Source organism: Taudactylus pleione, unplaced genomic scaffold (assembly GCF_031769625.1).
Source record: "Taudactylus pleione unplaced genomic scaffold, aTauple2 ptg000788l, whole genome shotgun sequence".
In the NCBI taxonomy this organism is placed as follows: Eukaryota; Metazoa; Chordata; class Amphibia; order Anura; family Myobatrachidae; genus Taudactylus; species Taudactylus pleione.
The window spans coordinates 6766037-6784016 of NW_028285190.1; the positions used below are offsets into that span (position 1 = coordinate 6766037).

The 17980-nt window shown below is 42.9% G+C and overlaps 1 protein-coding gene across 3 annotated transcripts in view; it reads right to left on the minus strand.

Annotated features, from left to right (window-relative positions):
- Window positions 1-17980, minus strand: part of OSBPL3 (oxysterol binding protein like 3) — a 204927-nt gene that overhangs the window by 136526 nt on the left and 50421 nt on the right. The window lies entirely within an intron of this gene.

The window sequence follows — 17980 nt, forward strand, 5'->3', positions numbered from 1 at the left end:
ATGATTTGCTGGTCTTGTTTTACAGAGTCAACATAGCCACGAAAAATGGCCTGAATGTAGTCGCCATCACGGCTCTGGCTAGAGAAAGACTGGTTTAACTAGTAGGCGTTAGTGCAACTACTGTATAATTAGCCGAGCATCAGACATTATGCAGTAGTATATAAATATAAAATTAAACAAACCTTAAATACAGACATTTAGTTTCTTAGGGGCATATTTACTAAAGGTTGATTTTAATCAATTTAAAACTGATAAAAATCCATCAACAATGTTGGGTTTCTGGGGCTAAATCACACAAATAAAATAAATCAATAATTGTCAGTATAAGTATTAGTAAATGTGTGATTTAGCCCCAGAACAACAACATCAATGTTGATCGATTGTTATCGACTTTGAATTGACCTTTAGTAAATATACCCATTACTAATACCCCTTTCACACTACAAGCAATAACCAGGTTATTGCACGTGAATGCACAGCAACCCAAATTACTGTGCAGTGCGAAAGAGCCAGGTTGAATTAAGCCGTATCGAGTGACCCGACATTTCAACTCTGCTTGCGGTGCAGTGTGAATGGGTAGCCCGGATTGATTCGACCCAGGTCCCGTTCACTGCATAGGAAGAGCCGCGGCTTGGGGATGATCTCATCTCCAAGCATCGGACCAGCACGTGATGGCGGTGACGTCATCGACCGGTATTAGTGACGGGTCGGGCCGCCAGTCTGCAAGAGGTCTCAGCCGGGTTGAACCCGGGATGGGCACCCCAACACAATCCCGGGTGCTACCCGGCATACCGATGTGAAAGGGGTATAACACATCACCTTGCCTGGTGTTACAGATACATGATGAGGACACCTGTAGCACTGTATAAACGAATGATTGGCTTTTTGCCCAATGACCCCTCCAGCTAATTAGTTTTGCATCTACACTAGGACAAATCAAGGGCGTCTATTCCTTGCACTGCTGCAGAAGTGAAGATTCCCATTGGATTTTAAAGGGGTAAAGAACCGCTGTGGGGGTGTTTGTATTTAATTACATTTTATATGAAATTTGAGAGCTTTCATTTATTAATAATGTTAAGACCATTCAGAGTTATAAGGAAATAAATGTGGATCTTTGCCCATGTATAGAGTTGCATGCATCTATGTGTCCATCCACTAATGAAAGTAACTATATAAAATTATATTTATCTATATCTCTCTCTCTATAATATCTATCTATCTATCTATCTATCTATATCCTGGACAGTGCATTCTGACTCAGTCTTGGGATTTAAACCACTCCATGCATATAAAATGCCTTACGTAATTAATCCTAAAAAGCAACAGCATAGAAGGGAAAAGTTAATAATAATAATAATGAATACAAAAAGCAAAACAAATAAAATATACCACACCACCATAAACTAGTTCCCTGCCACTTGTGGAGGTTCGGATGTTCAGTTCACAACTGCTCTGTGCAGTGCACACAACAAGTAGAACGTATAGGAACAGAGGCAGTCCAGCATGTCACTACCCCGAGGTGATGTGGCCACGTCCCCCAATAGCTCTTATCCTGATTTCCACCAAGGCAAATGTTAGAGAGGTAAAAATCTGCTTGCAGGCCCAGGCCTTGAAAACTATTTCAGTATTTCATTTAATAATGGTCCCAACTGCCATTAATCTATAGCTGTAACACTGCCTGTAAACTTTAGGACAACGCTTACAAATGGAAATTAAAATTACTGGCAAAATCAATGAGCATGGGGCAATGGTACATAGGGGAGGTAAACTATGTGTTCTGTGTAAGAAATGGTTCACTTAACACATCCAAATAATTGCACACACACACATGCCTGAGCGATTCTTTTAATAAGAGGCTCTAATTGGTGGTAAAATATAATAGGATTTGCAAATGTGGTTTAAACACCGAGTAATGCATAACCTACTACAAAAAACAAACAAAATGGATATAATTAAAGTACCTGTTATATTAATACATTAAGAAATTGCAGAATATATTAAATGAAATTAAAAAAAAAGTAACCTATTCCAATTTTTATGTCACACACCTTCACTTTACCAAGAAAAATATAAAAAAACTACAAAATGATTTGTAACTTGCACATCTGAATTGCACGCCATGGGGGGGCTTTCCAACACTGCACACTTCAAGGAACTAATCTATGCTTCAAGTGCATCTTTTACGAAACACATTGGGCCCGAATCTGAGTTGGACGCAGTCACATCTGAGACTTTATGCGAATACGGCTACAAAGCCCTTCCCTGGTGTACATCCGTGTGTCCGACTCTGCAAGGACTGAGACATCCATTTGCAACGTTTATAGTCGCTGCATTACCCGCTGTTGTGTTTTAAGATGCACCACCAGTTGCACCATCAAAACGTGCACCAGCCCTATGGCAGGTGCAGTTTCACCATCTGAATAGGGGCTCCTGTGTCCTGGGTTCTGCGTCTCTAAACGCAACCGCTTTCAGCGACACACCTGCGACACCCCCATAAGATGTAACATCACTAAAAGTCTTTTCACCACCCCCGTTACCTCCCAATCACCGTCTAGCATGGGTGTAACTACCATAGGTGCAAAAGGTGCAGCTGCTATGGGGCCCAGAGCTGAGGAGGGCCCATCTTCCTTGTCAAAGTTACACGTGTTATATACACTTTTCACCATTGGGTGGTACATAGGGGCCCTTACAAACTTTGCATTTCTGCAACTGAGTGTGACTCAGAGGCATGTACTGTGTCCTACATCCCTGCTGAGTATGACTCAGAATTAGGCCTAGTGTTTTATTATGCGACTGTAGTATGATTTTTTTTTTTTAGAACCATGTCCAAACAAAAAATTTACATTTTTCATTTGCCTTCCAACATAGCTCACATTGGCTATAATGGTGTTCACAGAGCAACTTCATGTGGGTGTGGTATAAAAGATCGACAGGGTCTAGATAGACATTTAGTAGGTCGACTGGGGCAAAAGGTCAACAGGGTCAAATGGTCAACATGGATTAAGGTCGATGTGAACAACGGGTCAACAGGGTCAAAGGTTGACACAAATGGTCAACACATTTTGTGTTATTTAAACCCTAATCCTCACCATAACCCTAAACCGTCCACTTTCGCAGCCTAACCGTCAAAATCATAAAAAAAACTTGTTGACATTTTCTGTGTCGACCTTTTGACCATAAGAAAGCTGTAATTTTCCGATTTTTAATGATGTTATCGCGTTTCTGAATTTAATATTTTTTTGCCATATATTTCAAAGTTGGGCTGGCTTAAATGAAAAGGCAAACTGAAGCTTTTACAATTTTTTGCCTGTATTTTTCGCATTTTTATCGCATTAGTGGCGGTTTCTAAAATTTTCAGTCGGTGGGAGGGGGGGAAGGTCATGGCTGCCTGGGCTACAGCTCGAGTCAGCGATGACCTGGACTCTATAATCATCTATTTTGCATGCGCAGCAAATCTAGCCAGGGAGGAAATGAGACAATATAGTAAAACAGGTTCTAGGGCTTTTACAAGAAGTCTAGAAGGAGGAAGGGATTTTTTTTACTGTTTAGGACTTTAAATTAAGTGCTGTTGGTGAGAGCATATCCCGAAGTGGGAGAGCGTCTTTCACGTGTGTTTTATTCTATAGATTCAATATCAGCCTTTTATCCCTCGGCTAGGATTTTTTTGTTAATGGTTGTCTTTCTTCGTACTTTAATATTATGAATGGCACACGCCTGGGTTGCCTGTTGTCCCCTTGTTGGCAATTGAACCTTTGGCTGCTGGTTAATATTTCCCCTCCGATGTGCTCGGCAGGTTACGAGCCATTTATAAATATGCTTTGGAGCTCCGTTGGCTCACATACCTAGGTGTCCGGTTGACTAATGAAGGGGACATTCTCGACTGCAATTATAGTCCACTGCTTAAGGCATTTGAGGAGCTCACGAAGGATTAAATGCTTCATGAAGTATAGAGGCCAGGCAGGGTCACAGCAGCCAAAAGCGTGTTAGTCCACAAATTGTTGTACCTATTTTGTGCCATTCCTAGGTTGCTTCCGACCTACTTGTTACTAACAAATTATGTTTGGAAAGGGAGTAGGCATAAAATTTCAAGAAGAGCCCGTTCATTACCTAAATTGGAGGGGGAGTGCTTGTTTACCGAATCAGGCTCGGGATTGGTTGACAACACTTTCTCCAAACCCTGGGCAATTATCAAAAGGAAGGTCACGCTTCATTTTGCTCTCCCTGATTTGTCATGGCTTCCTAGTTTTGTAAAGCTTCTAGGATCTGGCCTTCCCAAGCTGTGAATGTAGTGGTTTGGCATAGATTGGTAGGCCTGCTAAAAGAGAAGTCACTTCCTTCCCCATTTTTAACTTTGGCAGATATAGCCAATTTCATTCCAGATTTACATATTGAGACATGGGTTGGAAGCTGTCTTCTATCAGTGGGCGACATTTTTTCTGATGAGGGATTAGTCTCCTTCTCGTACTTACAGCAAAATCATAACGTTTCCTAGAGGGATTTTTACAAATATCTTCAACTAAGGCATTGGCTTTAATGTAATTTGCCTGCCCCTTTGTGGAAACCATCTTTCCCAACATATATATTGTCCCAATTCCAGTCCTTTAACGATAAGGGTGAGATTTCATGGTGGAAGCTAAGAAGCAGCAAGTGGTCGGACACGTGAAATGGGAAGGAGACCTATCTAGGTCACGGTCTAAAGAGGAGTGGGAGATTATATTTTGTTCCGGTTTCAAGGTGTCCCGTAATAATCACTCAGAAATGTTCTAAATACATAAAGCATACTTTACTCAACGGCAACATAAAACTTGGCCCTAAACCTCGAAATACTGCTGGAGAAATTGTGGCTGTGTTGGCGATATCCTCCATATTTTTTAGGCTAGCGCACTTTTGGCATTCTCTGTGGGAGAAAGTGTTCATCATGATATATAAAGTGACAGGTGTCCCTGTACCTAAGGATCCTGTCACATCCCTTTTACAAATGTATCCAGGATATATGTAAAGTGGAGATAGGTACCTTATGGGACATATTTTAATTGTTACGAAAGCTTCCATAGCACACTTGTGGATGACCGCATCTGTGCCCAACATTCTGGTTATAGAAAATAAGATCCAAATGCATTTTAATTTCGTAACTGCTGACTGTAAATATACTGCCTCAGCTTCATCCCCCCTTATGAAATGATTCAAATGGGATGAGTATAGGGAGGAGCAGGGTAGATCTTTAGAGTTCATTCTAGCACCCTGCACCTGTCACAACCTGTGCAGTTCCTCTTTCCTGCCAGGGGTGTCGCTCTCTGCTCTGATGCTTCTAGCACAGTCAGCTGATGCAAAAAACTGCTAAGATACAGACCAGAGGGCACTGGAAGCACCAGAGCAGAGAGCGACACCCCATGCAGGAAAGAGGAACTGCACAGGTTTTCAGTGGTGCAGGGTGCTAGAATGAACATTAGATCTTCATTATACAGTAAAGTCATTGACTTAGCCATCTTATAGCCATTTCACACATAGCCTAAATACCCGGTTATTTGCTGGTGCACACGTACTGACCCGGATCTAGACTAAAGGGGCCAACCTCGGTCGAAGGTCCGGTCCACGAACCCATGTACTTCCTGAGTCATCGTTGTGAAAGGGGCAAAAATGTCACCTGACCCCTGAGGTTTACGTCTGTGTGATATGTGTTATGATACAGCTCTTTGCTTCTGTTGTTTACTTTATGACTGGAATCATCTACCCTCAATGTACCCCCAGTTTTTTGTTTGCTTATTGAATTTTAAGAATATAATCTATGTGGAAAATGTACCGGTACACACACACACACACACACACACACATCAATACTGCCAACAGAGTTCGAAAGCATTCACTTTTGGTAAAATATAATGGAGCTCTATAAAAGCCCGTACTAAGCACATTGTACACTATGCTGCATGGAGAATGCACTTTGAACACTATTAAAAATGAAGACAATGTACTAGGCTCACTTATGCTTTAAAAATTAGTTGTTTCTCCAACAAGTGGGGAGAGCCATTGGGCTTAATATTGCATCGAGTGAGAAAATAGTCAAGTTATTAAATATATCTACCCATGTACCACTTTCATGAGGATCAATACGTTTGCATTTTACAGCCCATCAGATGAGAGACTTTAGCCTATGTGCTTGTTGTTTACTATTCCAGAGGATAAAATTTCGGCTAAAAATAATTTTGTGGCAGCCCGAAATGTACAACCACAAATGCACAACCACAATCACATATTTATGCAGTGTTAAAGCAGGACTTACAGGGAACAGTTTCAAAGCAAATATATAAACCTAGGTTTGATGAGCTGAACTGTAGGCAAAACAACCTGTAAAATGCATGTACAGTACAAAGATGAATTGAAATTTAATTCTAGCTGCTGCTGAAATGGAAAGCACCACATGGTAAACCCAAAGAACATGGTACAGATTTAACATGCATTTTAAATGTTGTACTGTTTTCAGATTTATATAAAACTTCCAAGACACATGCCAGAGTCATGAACGACAGTGAGCAAACCCTGCCAGGGACACACTAGACGATATCGCTCAGGGAGCATATCATCTAGTGTGTATGCTCCTTAACCGAAAATTAACAGATACTAGGATATGGACATCTCCAGCTCTGTGTAGCTCCCAAAATAATCGCTGGCCATTCCCTGAGCGCTGGACCTACCAACCACTTCAATACCTTTATCTTTTTGTTAGGTACATCTGGCCCATTCACAGCGCTCATCAGGTGCTCTTTCAGACTAGGGGCGGGATGCACTAATACTTACTGCCTAACACCGCCGGACATCGCAATTGTACAGATCGCATATGCACTAACATATGCGATCTGTAAAGCAAAGGACAGCTCTTTGGATAAGAGCTGTCCTTTGCGATCTCTCCTGCACAGTGGACTTCCGGGTTTATGACCCGGGAATCCATCTGTGCATGCGCAGTGACGGGACGGCCGCGGGGCATGCTGGGAGGGATCCGATCGGATCCCTCATACCAGCGCGATGCGGTAGAAGCCCATAGGCTTCTATAGGGTAACACCTATAGAAATAGCTGGCTTTACCCTCCGCATCGCAGCCCGGCGGCCAGGAGATTGCTGCATACGGAAAATGCGGTAAACAGGGGTTTTACCGCATTTTCCGTTTGGTGCATCGCGCCCCAGATAATACCAAAAATCAATTCCACTTATACAGCCAAATTTAATAAGGCCCAAGACTAGTAGTGAATGTAGCTCCATTTTACAGACCCGTAGGTGAAACTAGTGGGACTGGAGAATGTATACAAAGTCCCCTAAGATTCTGCCAGCTGCATTTATTTTAAACCAGATCTGCTTTGAAGCTGTCATTAGTTCACTACCACCTGTAATGCTGGACAGCCCTGCAGTGTCTCCCTAGCCCCAGCCACTAGACATCTGCCCATGATTACTGTATGTATGTTGGGTCATTGGCAAGTATAATCTGTTATAGTGTGCAGGAGATCACCTATGTCTCTTATTACACTTACCTCCTTCTGTTCTGGCTGCTCCTCCTCACACAGAGCGGCTCCTTCTCTCTTTCAGTGGTGCGGGGTGACTTCATGATGTCACGTGCGCCGGCTCATAAGTTAAAAAAAATAGAACATTTTATTGAGCATGGTAGTAGGAGGTGGAGTGGTAGGGCGGGCCTGTTCCTGTCACTCACTTTTAATGTGCGACTGGGGGGGAGGGGGAAGTAGCGGGCGGGCCCCTGGCCGGTCACATTTAATTCAAGATGATAGTAGTTGCAGACGTCGGGCGGTAAGAACAGGCGTGCCCCTGAGGGTCCGGGCCAGAGACTCCAGTCCCCTGAATATACACTTCACTTCAGTGCATGCAATGCAGGATAATCTATGCCGATTTGGTTCCAACTCAAAAATCTTGCAAATCAGTTGTAGACAAATCAAGGTGTAAAACAGATCTTGTAATCAAGGAGGTAATAAAAGATTAGCTGACCACTTATTTTTTTTAAATGACACATTAAACCCTACATCAACCACCATGGCTGGCACTGACAAATAGATCTGAGACGGGCTGATCAGTGCGCAACTTTAAAATATTAAAATTAAATATAAAACAGCCTATGGGGCGGATTCATCAGTGGATGCAGTGTCGATAACGGATGCAAGCGGCCGATGTTTTCACTCTGCGCATGCCTCCGAGTTGCACTGCGCATGTGTTCCGATGGTTACCACCAAAAGCCGCAGAACACATTTGTACACAGGTGATAGGCAATCTCAGTGGGCGTTCCTGGGTAGTACCAGGGGTGTGGATAGCCAGACAAGGGCGTGTCGCGATCGCCCATCTTCGGATAAAGATTCTGCGCCTCCATAGGGCGGGTGCAATGCTCAATGGTGCTTCTTAATGCTTAAGGCGGCAGATTAGTGCTGCAGCCGGTGGACATCTCTGTAAGAATCCCATTAGCTGCAACATTGGCATAAAGATGCAGATACACTGCGGAAAAAAGCAGCTGAATTACTGTCCACCCCTGAATCAGGCCTAAATCTCATATCAAAATGAGAAAGTAATACCTTCCATGCATGAAAAGAAAGGTGAAATCCATGATGATCATAACATACAAAAAGAACTAAAAGTAATAACATCTTCACTAGCCTACCTGAAACTTCTTTTCACAGCAACTAGGCTATGTCACACTGAGCTGACTCTCCACACTGCACACAAGGCCATGTGACTACTTCCTGTGGCCTGGTCACACAATACATAAAAATTAAACACCAAAGGGGATATGTAATCACACCTTTGAGAGAGACACAATGTTACCAATAGCAACCAATCAGCTTCTAAGTGTCATTACACAGACTGTGCTAGATAAATGCGGATTGGTTACTTTTGGCAATTTGCACGCTGTACCTCTCTTGAAGGTTGATACATCTCCCTGACATAGAGCTATCTCCAAACTTGCCTACTTTTGCACTTCCTCCTCCAGGAGTAGCCCAGAGGAGAGGCGCAGCTCACTGGAGGTGGGGACGAGGCCCGGTGCCATGCGTCACTAGGTCCCGTCCCCTCTTAATCGACCCGCAATTCATAGCATTCAATGTGAGGGGAAGGGGGTCTAGTGAGGCCAATATGATGCGATTTTCATAGAAACATGTCATATTGGCCCCGTCCACCTGCTATTCGCAGCAATATCCTCCCCATAGTGCCCACTTCACTAGGAAGTGGGCAGGATGCAAGTGGGCCGCCTACTCTTCTGGGGGGTCCAGGGGACTGCCTGGAAATTCAGGAGTCTCAGGCAACTTCTGCGAGAGTAGGCAAATATGGCTCTCTCTATTTTGCACTCTCTATACGCCTGCAAAACACATATAGTATGGATTATACAAAGGAATACGAATTCATCACACGGTGGAGTATGACATGAAAGTAAATAGGTTATTTTAGGAGTTTAGGACGGACCATGAGTTTAATCTGGAGAGGAGTTCAAGTAGCTCTTAATGAGAATTTAGCAGTTGGCATGGACTATAGCTTGTATGTCCTTGAGCATTAATGCTATGTAGCCATTAGATTTGTGCTACTGTGTATATTATCTGTTTAATAGGGTAGTGATTTGTCTAGCTTTTTGATCTGTGTTTAGGGAGTTATAAGGTACAGACCACATGTGGCATGAATCTGTTGGACAAAATGGCTGTGCGTTACACCAGTGGGGACTGCTGTGTGTGTGTGTGTATTTTGCGATAATAGACATGGATTTTGTTGGAAACTCACATAAAGTAAGTATCATCAGGTTGTACAGCAAGGAGAGGGGTCCACAGAAGATATCGGAGACATCTGCCACGGTTCCCCCATTTTAATAAATAAAAGCAGCTTTCTATGGGAGCTGCTAAATTTTGAAATTGATCGATCTTCGGAAAGCAATGCATCTTTAGATGGCGTTTAGCCGCTGTAACCTATGGGCTACCTTATGCTAATTTTTTCGGGAGAAGAATCCAGTAAAGTCCACTTGCGCACAATTGAACGGCTGTCCACACATGTTCAGTAGCAGTCCCAGGGTCCTAACCCAGCAGAGCCGGATTAGGACCCCATGGGGCCCTGGGTAAGATAATGGTCTGGGGCCCCCTCATCCATAACATCCAGATTTACTTACCCTATACATACCTCCTAAATTATTTTTTATTTTTACTTCTTGTATTTAAGTCTATGAGCCTGATTAGGATTTGTACGCAAACCCGATGGTTTATATACAAAGCCGATGATTGGGGATCTGCGCATGCGAATGACCTTTGAAAAAGAAAAATCACACACATTGATTATTTGCCCCAACAGGAAAAAATAAATAAATAAAAAAACTGATTAATATTCATTACCAGTGAGTGCCTCCATCCAAAGCGCCCAGACCAGACCGATGGGTTGGAATTTGGACCCACTGCTCCCTCACGTGGGCCATCAGCCCCTCAGCAGTGCACCACAGCCCCTAAGTACCTGCTCAGCAGTGCACCACAGCCCCTAAGTACCTGCTCAGCAGTGCACCACAGCCCCTAAGTACCTGCTCAGCAGTGCACCACAGTCCCTAAGTACCTGCTCAGCAGTGCACCACAGCCCCTAAGTACCTGCTTAGCAGTGCACCACAGTCCCTAAGTACCTGCTCAGCAGTGCACCACAGCCCCTAAGTACCTGCTCAGCAGTGCACCACAGCCCCTAAGTACCTGCTCAGCAGTGCACCACAGCCCCTCAGTACATTCTCAGCCCCTCAAAAGTGCACAGCAGATTCTTGGTACCTTCTCAGCCCCCTGCAGTGCACTGCAACCCCTCACAACCTGCTTAGCACCACAGCCCAAGTCCAGCACCGCAGCCTGCCTTGCGTCAGTGTCACCTCTTCATTGTGCGCTGGCGGGGACGGAGTACATCTATGTGAGCTACGATGTCAGGTCACATCAACACACTGCTGTCTATAAGGTCACAATCAGGTCATGTCTGAGTCACCTGGAAGAGCCCTGTGCTGCCAGGGGCAGGCTACAGGGATGCAGCGCAGCTTGGTGTGGGTCCTGGTGGAGGCCGCACTGCGGCTACTATGGGGTGGCACTCTTATGTGGATGCAAAGCTGGAACAGGCCTTGAGCCGCCCTGGCGGTGGCTGGTGGATGCCAGGCCCCCCAAGACCACCGGGTTCTGGCACCTGTCTGTACCGCCTTGTCGATTAACCCAGAAGGATAGTTCCTTGCATAAGTGATCACTTTACTTTTACACCTCACAGGAGTGATTATTGTTACATTCCAATGATATTTCGTTTCTTAGGTTTGTTTAAACTAGGTGTATTTAATAAGTCCCCTCTTAAAAGCTGACTGCACGTTGTTTTTGTGCCCAATACTGGTGATAACGCTTATATAAATATTGCTCAGTTGCACCTATATCAGTGTTGGCTAACCTTGACTCTCCAGCTGTTGTGGAACTATATATCCCAGCATGCCCTGCCACAGTTTTAGCATGCCCTAATAGCAAAACTGTAGCAGTGCATGCTGGGTTATGTAGTTCCATAACAGCTGGAGTGTCAAGGTTAGCCAACACTGACCTATATGGACCTGAATAGGGACGAAAATAAGTTCCTGTCACTCGGAGAAAATGAGTTAGTTTTAAAGAAATTATTGACTCATTCCTTTAATTGTAAAAATAATGGAGTTCTTTCTGAAGTAAGCGTGATGGCATATAAACCTCAAGGCTGAGACATGTTGTGTATAACATCATTAGTGTACCTTTTAAGATGTTTTAGCGAAGTATTATGAATACCAAAACAACTTAAATTTGCTTCAGCGCTATTAAATGTACTTAGATGGATAATGTCTATTACTCATTGTAATTAAATGTGTGGAGTTGTGACTGATTCTATTCTGCCATTTCATAATAATTTTAGTCAACAAGTGCAGATTTCAGACTTTTTTTGATATATTATTGTTTTAGCGGAGTGCCCTGCCCAATTTTAGAGTGGCAAAATGCACCATGACCTTATAGCGGTGCCCCGCTAAAACAGCCTACCCTTGGCCGTCCCCCCGTGGGCCACGGTACCCCCACGGGTGGGAAAATTGCTCTTTCCGATCAGCGCAGAGTAAATAGATGTCATCTATTCACAGTAATGGGAGAGCTTAGGGGCAGCCGAGCACCTCCGTAAGTGTTGGGCACACTCCAAGAGTGACGAATTGGAGACTTGTCATGAGGAGACGTCCCCTTTTCAGGAGCAAAATCCCTGCCCGCACCTCAGCGATCTGCCTTCCCTTAGGCCTGGCGTTAACACTATATCATTACTTTGGTTCTTATTTAAGGATTGTGGTGTGGTACCAGATTGTTTAGCCTATAGCTGTGTGGTGCAATTGGATGTGTTTTCTGCTTTATAGAGAGTGTTTGGCATACGATCGCCCTCTTTGTTTTCTGAATTTCCTTCCTATTTTTGTTTGAAATGTCAGAGTTTTTGGCGGGAAAGAACGGCAGCCCAGCAGCCATTTTGCTGCACTGGTGTAGTGCCCTCCCCTTTAATACACATGATAACTGACTTCACCCTATTGGGTCAGAGGCCTACCTGTCCAGATGGGCTGTGTGTGTGCATTTGGTATGAGGTTGGAGACCGCTCACTTCTCTGCCATTGAAAGGGCAATTGGCCCATGCAGATGTTGTTTGAAGTGAACTTGCGCTAAGTCAAGTGGCCAATTTTACGGCACTTATGGCGTGTCACTTATTTCTAATTATATATGTTTATATAATGCTTAAGTTTATGGTTTCTACAGCCGCTAAAGTGTTTAATATGTCATTTATATACAGAAAATCTGTAGAGTTAACCTTCAGCTGGGCATCTGAGGAAATGTTGTCCTATGAGATTTCAAGACATTTTTGCAATAACCAATACACAATATTTCCATTTATTTGGTAGCCTTTCCTATCACTTAAAAACAGAGTGGTTGGAGTACAATGTAATATGCCCCTTTCAAGACAACTAGAAGAAAGTGGATTTGCTACTAACCCCAACTTTGTACTCTATTTCTTTCCACACAGCTTCAGTAAATAGTGCTCAACATATTTTATCCCATGTAATATTAAACAAGCATTAAACTTGCAAATCTAATGCATTAAGAGTACTGTCTGGAGCCGTCAATGGCAAAACACATTAAATCTTTTCCTTACAGCTACTAACTCAAATTTGGTTTTAAAGGACACAACTCACGAATACATCAGAAGTTTTCACTAGTTTTATGTGGTACCAGCTTTTAGATGTTTGCCTTCCTCCTAAATTTGTGACCTTTGCTGTACTTTCCATAGATCTATATATTACATTATATATATATGGTGTAATGGTTAGCGTTACTGCCTCCCAGCACTGAGGTCATTGGTTCGATTCCCACCTACCTGTGTGGAGTTTGTATATTCTCCCTGTGCTTGCGTGGGTTTCCTCTGGGTACTCTGGTTTCCTCCCACACTCCAAAAATATACAGGTAGGTTAATTGGCTCCTAACTAAATTACCCCTAGTGTGTGTGTGAGCATGTGGTAGGGAATATAGAGTGTAAGGTGGGGCAGGGACTGATGTGAATGGCCAAATATTCTCTGTAAAGCGCTGCGGAAAATGTGTGCGCTATATAAATAACTGGTAATAAATAAATAATATATATATATATATATATATATATATATACATATATACACACACACATATACACACACACTATAATATATATATATATATATATATATATATACACACACACACTGCAAAGCAACAAGAGTTATATAGCTGTGATGGGCTGTTTTGTATTTGACTATAGCACTGTGACTTGGCATATATTTTATTGGCAATAAAAGCCACACGCACACATTTTATCACACCCATTTTCATCTGTAGCCTCTGGTAGAAAGGCTTGGACCACTTGCCCCCTGGCTAAACGTTGCCTATCAGCTCCTGCAATCCAGAGACCCATACACTACGGCAGGACCTAGGTCTTACCCAGGGCCGGTGCAAGGTTTCCGGGTGCCCTAGGCAACGTTTCACCAACCGCCCCTGCTCCCTCCAATTCATAATATGCCACGCATCAGTCTACCCAGTGAAATAACATGCCACACAGCAGTGGCCCAAATTCATAATATACTATATAGAATATTACACACAGCAGAGTGCCAAAATCATAATGTACCTCATAACACTGCCATAAATTCATAATATACCACACAGCCATGAATTATGTAATTCATTTTTTTTTTTTGTGGACTCAGCGGGGCCCTCCAGTGGCCGGCTGCCTAAGGTTGACTAATGGTAGCATCGGCCTGGTCTTACCTTTAAACATGAAGATCTGATGTGGCTCGGGAGAAAGAGGCATGAGGTGAGCCCAGGTGATCCCTACACTGGATAAATTCTATGAGTGAAGGCCAGGCCCGGATGTGATCATATTGCATGCAGGTTGTAATGACGATGCGTAATATAAAATAATCACAGTGCCATATGCTCCTTTTTATTTTTCTACATTGCTGAGGTTTTCTGGTGGGTTCGCGGTGGTCTAGTCCAAAATGAATGTACGGGTAACTCTGGGTGTGACGGGGAATTTACCATCAGACAATAGGAATTGGAAGATGAAACACTTGGGCAGACTATGCCGTATGGAGTGCGTTTGTTAAACACTGGACTATGAATATTTACTCACACACACACAGGAAGCATTGGAGTGGGCTAGTAAGTTGTTTGTGTTCTGGGCGTGCCTAAGCCGGTGGCTGCATCCTGGGATGCAGTTCCCCTGGCCCCGGCAGTGTAGTTTTGCAGGAACATCATGAATGACCTGCGGGCTACTCTGATGTCCCATGGTCCGGCCGATGTTTGCACTGTGGATCCGATGCTGCATCTTTGGTCGCAGGCAGTGGTTCTGAGAAGCTGGCAATGAGTGTCTTAACAAAAGATGCCAAAAGCAGTATATGCACTCAGATCTGCTACGACTGAAGACGCAGCACTAATTCACACAGCATTCACTTCTGAATCATCCCCTTCGCTCTAAAAAGATTTGCTGTTGTAAAACAGTCCATTAGCAGATAATTGAACGACTGAACGATATATCGTTCAGTTGTTCAATTTATCTGCTATGGATAGGCCCTGAACGATGACAGATGCGCACTCCCGCGGGCGATAAATTGAATCTTTCATCTCTCCAACATGTTGGTCAATTATCGCATATCGCTGCAAGATATCTGGCAGTTTATATGCGGTAAACGATGAAAGATATTAGCAGCAGCTACAGAGAAAAAAAATCCACTCCCTGAATGATGTCATGCGATATCGTTCATCTTTTGCCAAAATCTGTCATGTACATGACAGATATCTTTCAGCACAGCCACCGGAATTTTCAATAAATATCTTTTGTCTTTCATCTTTCAGAAAAAAATCTGTTAATGGATAGGCCCCTTAACACACTGTGAGGCAGCTTCCTGTTTGCTGCAACTGCACCAAATATTCATGTTCTAAAAAAAAAAAAAAAACCGACAGATGTGTGTATAAGCAAAGCTGCAAAAAAAAAACCCGACAGATGTGTGTGTATAAGCAAAGCTGCAACTATTGCGAAAATACACAATATGTCCAGGTCAGCACCAGCAGCATATGCACCCAGGTTTATAGCTATTTGTTTTGTTTGCCAAGGATGCAGGCTATTTTTTTTAAGCCTGCACCCCTAAACCCCAATTCTGCACTTTTTTTCACCACCTATTCAGTGGTGAAAAGTTATCCCCGTTTTTTTTTCAAAGACTTTTCGAACCTGCGAAAAGTCTTTGAAATTGAATACGGTGAAAACCGAAACCAGCAAAAATGACGTCATCGGTACGAAATTATCGCAAAAACTGACTTTTCGCTCCAAATTTAATTGCCCTGTTAGTGCGTAAACCTAATCCTCCCCCCGATGGTGCCTAACCCTAACCTCCCCCCTACCACAGCCTATCCCTAACCTCCCCGTGGTGCCTAAACCTAACCCTCCCCCCCAGCTAACAGCTAACCTGCCCCGCTATACTTACGATCGGGATGCCGGCTGTCAGAATTCCGGCATCGGCATCTCCACTCATGTCGGGATTCTGACATCGGACTTCTGGCCGTGGTACGGGATTTCGGCAGCAGGCATCCCGGCTGTAGGTTTATTAACTACATCTCGTATTAAAGTGCTAGAAACAAATCAGTTAACCGTTTTGTTTTTTTCAGTAGAGCATTCATTTCATTTGGTAGCCGTTGCTATGACCAATAAATAGTCCATTATCCAAAAAATTATGTAAAGCTATCTGATATTATACAATAGTAATGTACAAAGTTCATAAGTAACTTAGCACGTCAGAAATAAATCAGATTTACTTCACTGGCCTCATTGGTGCCATGACAAGACCGATTATGTAAAGGAACATTCCGATGTCCTTTCACAAGAAGGTTATGGCTTCTTTAATTAACTCTGCAAAAATAAATGGCAGTTTTCATCATGGACTATGATCCCCACTTTAAAAACAAGTTGGAACAAAAACTTCAGAAGTGTAAAGTACACAGCAACAGAGGTAGACCTGATAATTAAGTCTGCAGAATGTTCTAATCTTACTATAAAGAACTGCCGTAAAGTTTATTCATTATTTTGCCTAGGTGAAATGTCTTTGCATTGCAGCCCAGGCCCATATTCAATTAGAGGCGAAAAGTTGGAAAAGTTTTACCTTTCCGACTTTCCTCCTCCTTCGACTGTTTCAGAGGCGAACACTTTCCGTGCGCATCCCCGCTTTTCGCCCTATTCAATTCCTAAACAGGCAAAAACGGAAAGCGGCGAATGTGGAACAGGCGGAAAGTACTGTCAGAATTGGGGAAAACAGTCTGTACCCCCAAAAAAGATGCACTTACATAGGGAATCAATGAAGATGTGTACTAATAGCCCTAATAAAAGTGTTTGGGGTACTTAAGTAGTTTAAATAGCTTCTTATTAGCGTCTTTGCAAAAGTGGTGAAGAATGGCATAAAGCAGTATTTTTGGTGAAAGTAAGTAGTACAGTCAAATTTGGGGTACTTGAAAATGGGTGCTAGCTTATTTTTTTTGTCTCTAAAGTGAACTTTTTAAAAACGTGAAAAACCACCCTCATACATGCACCTGCAATCCCAAAAACACTTGGCCCCTCCTTACAGCACCCCAAGAAGTCTATTTCGCTAGTTTTTATAGTTGTCCCCCCACTTTTTATTTTTTCGCTCCCAAAACAAAAGTCATTTTTTGGGGTGTTCTGAGGTAATTTTGTTGTTGTTGATTTGTCCTTTGGGGGGCTGTCCCAAGGGTTCTGAGTAGTTTCCCCACGTTTGCACCCCAAAATAACGATTTTGCACTTTTTTTCTCTTGCTATTCATAGGAGATACTTTTCCACCTATTACAATGCATTAACTTTCCGCTTACGCGAAATCGTCCTGGAATTGAATATGGAGATACTTTGAGAACAGGCGGAAAGTCCGAATCCGCGGAAACTTTTCTCCACACTGCACTTTTCGGCTCTAATTGAATCCGGCCCTTAGACACAAAATACTAAACAGAGTAACCTGTAAAAGAAAAAAAAAACATATTTCCTAAATCTGAAAAATATGATCTGTGTTCAGGCATAGGGGCACCATATTTTTAAAACCGTTCAAGATTTAATTAGAGAACACCACTACTTCCCACTTATTAACCTTGATTTGATAAAATCCACACCAAAAATAACACGGCTTGGCTTTGTATTACCACCCAGGGGCCATAGGTGTAACTTTTTTACCCATCAAAGTTCCAAATTACAAGAAAAATGTCCTAAAAGATCAGACACTTGCAATGATCCCTAAAAGCTTTATAATTTATAAGGCATGAAGTTATTCCATAACATGTTTTTTTCATGCGTGAGAGGGATGGTAAGGGTCAAGAGGGGAGACTATAAATCTATTCTTGCTAGTCCTATTTCTGTGGGGCATATTTACTAATCATAACCTTACTTCCGGGTTCGGGAACCAGCTGT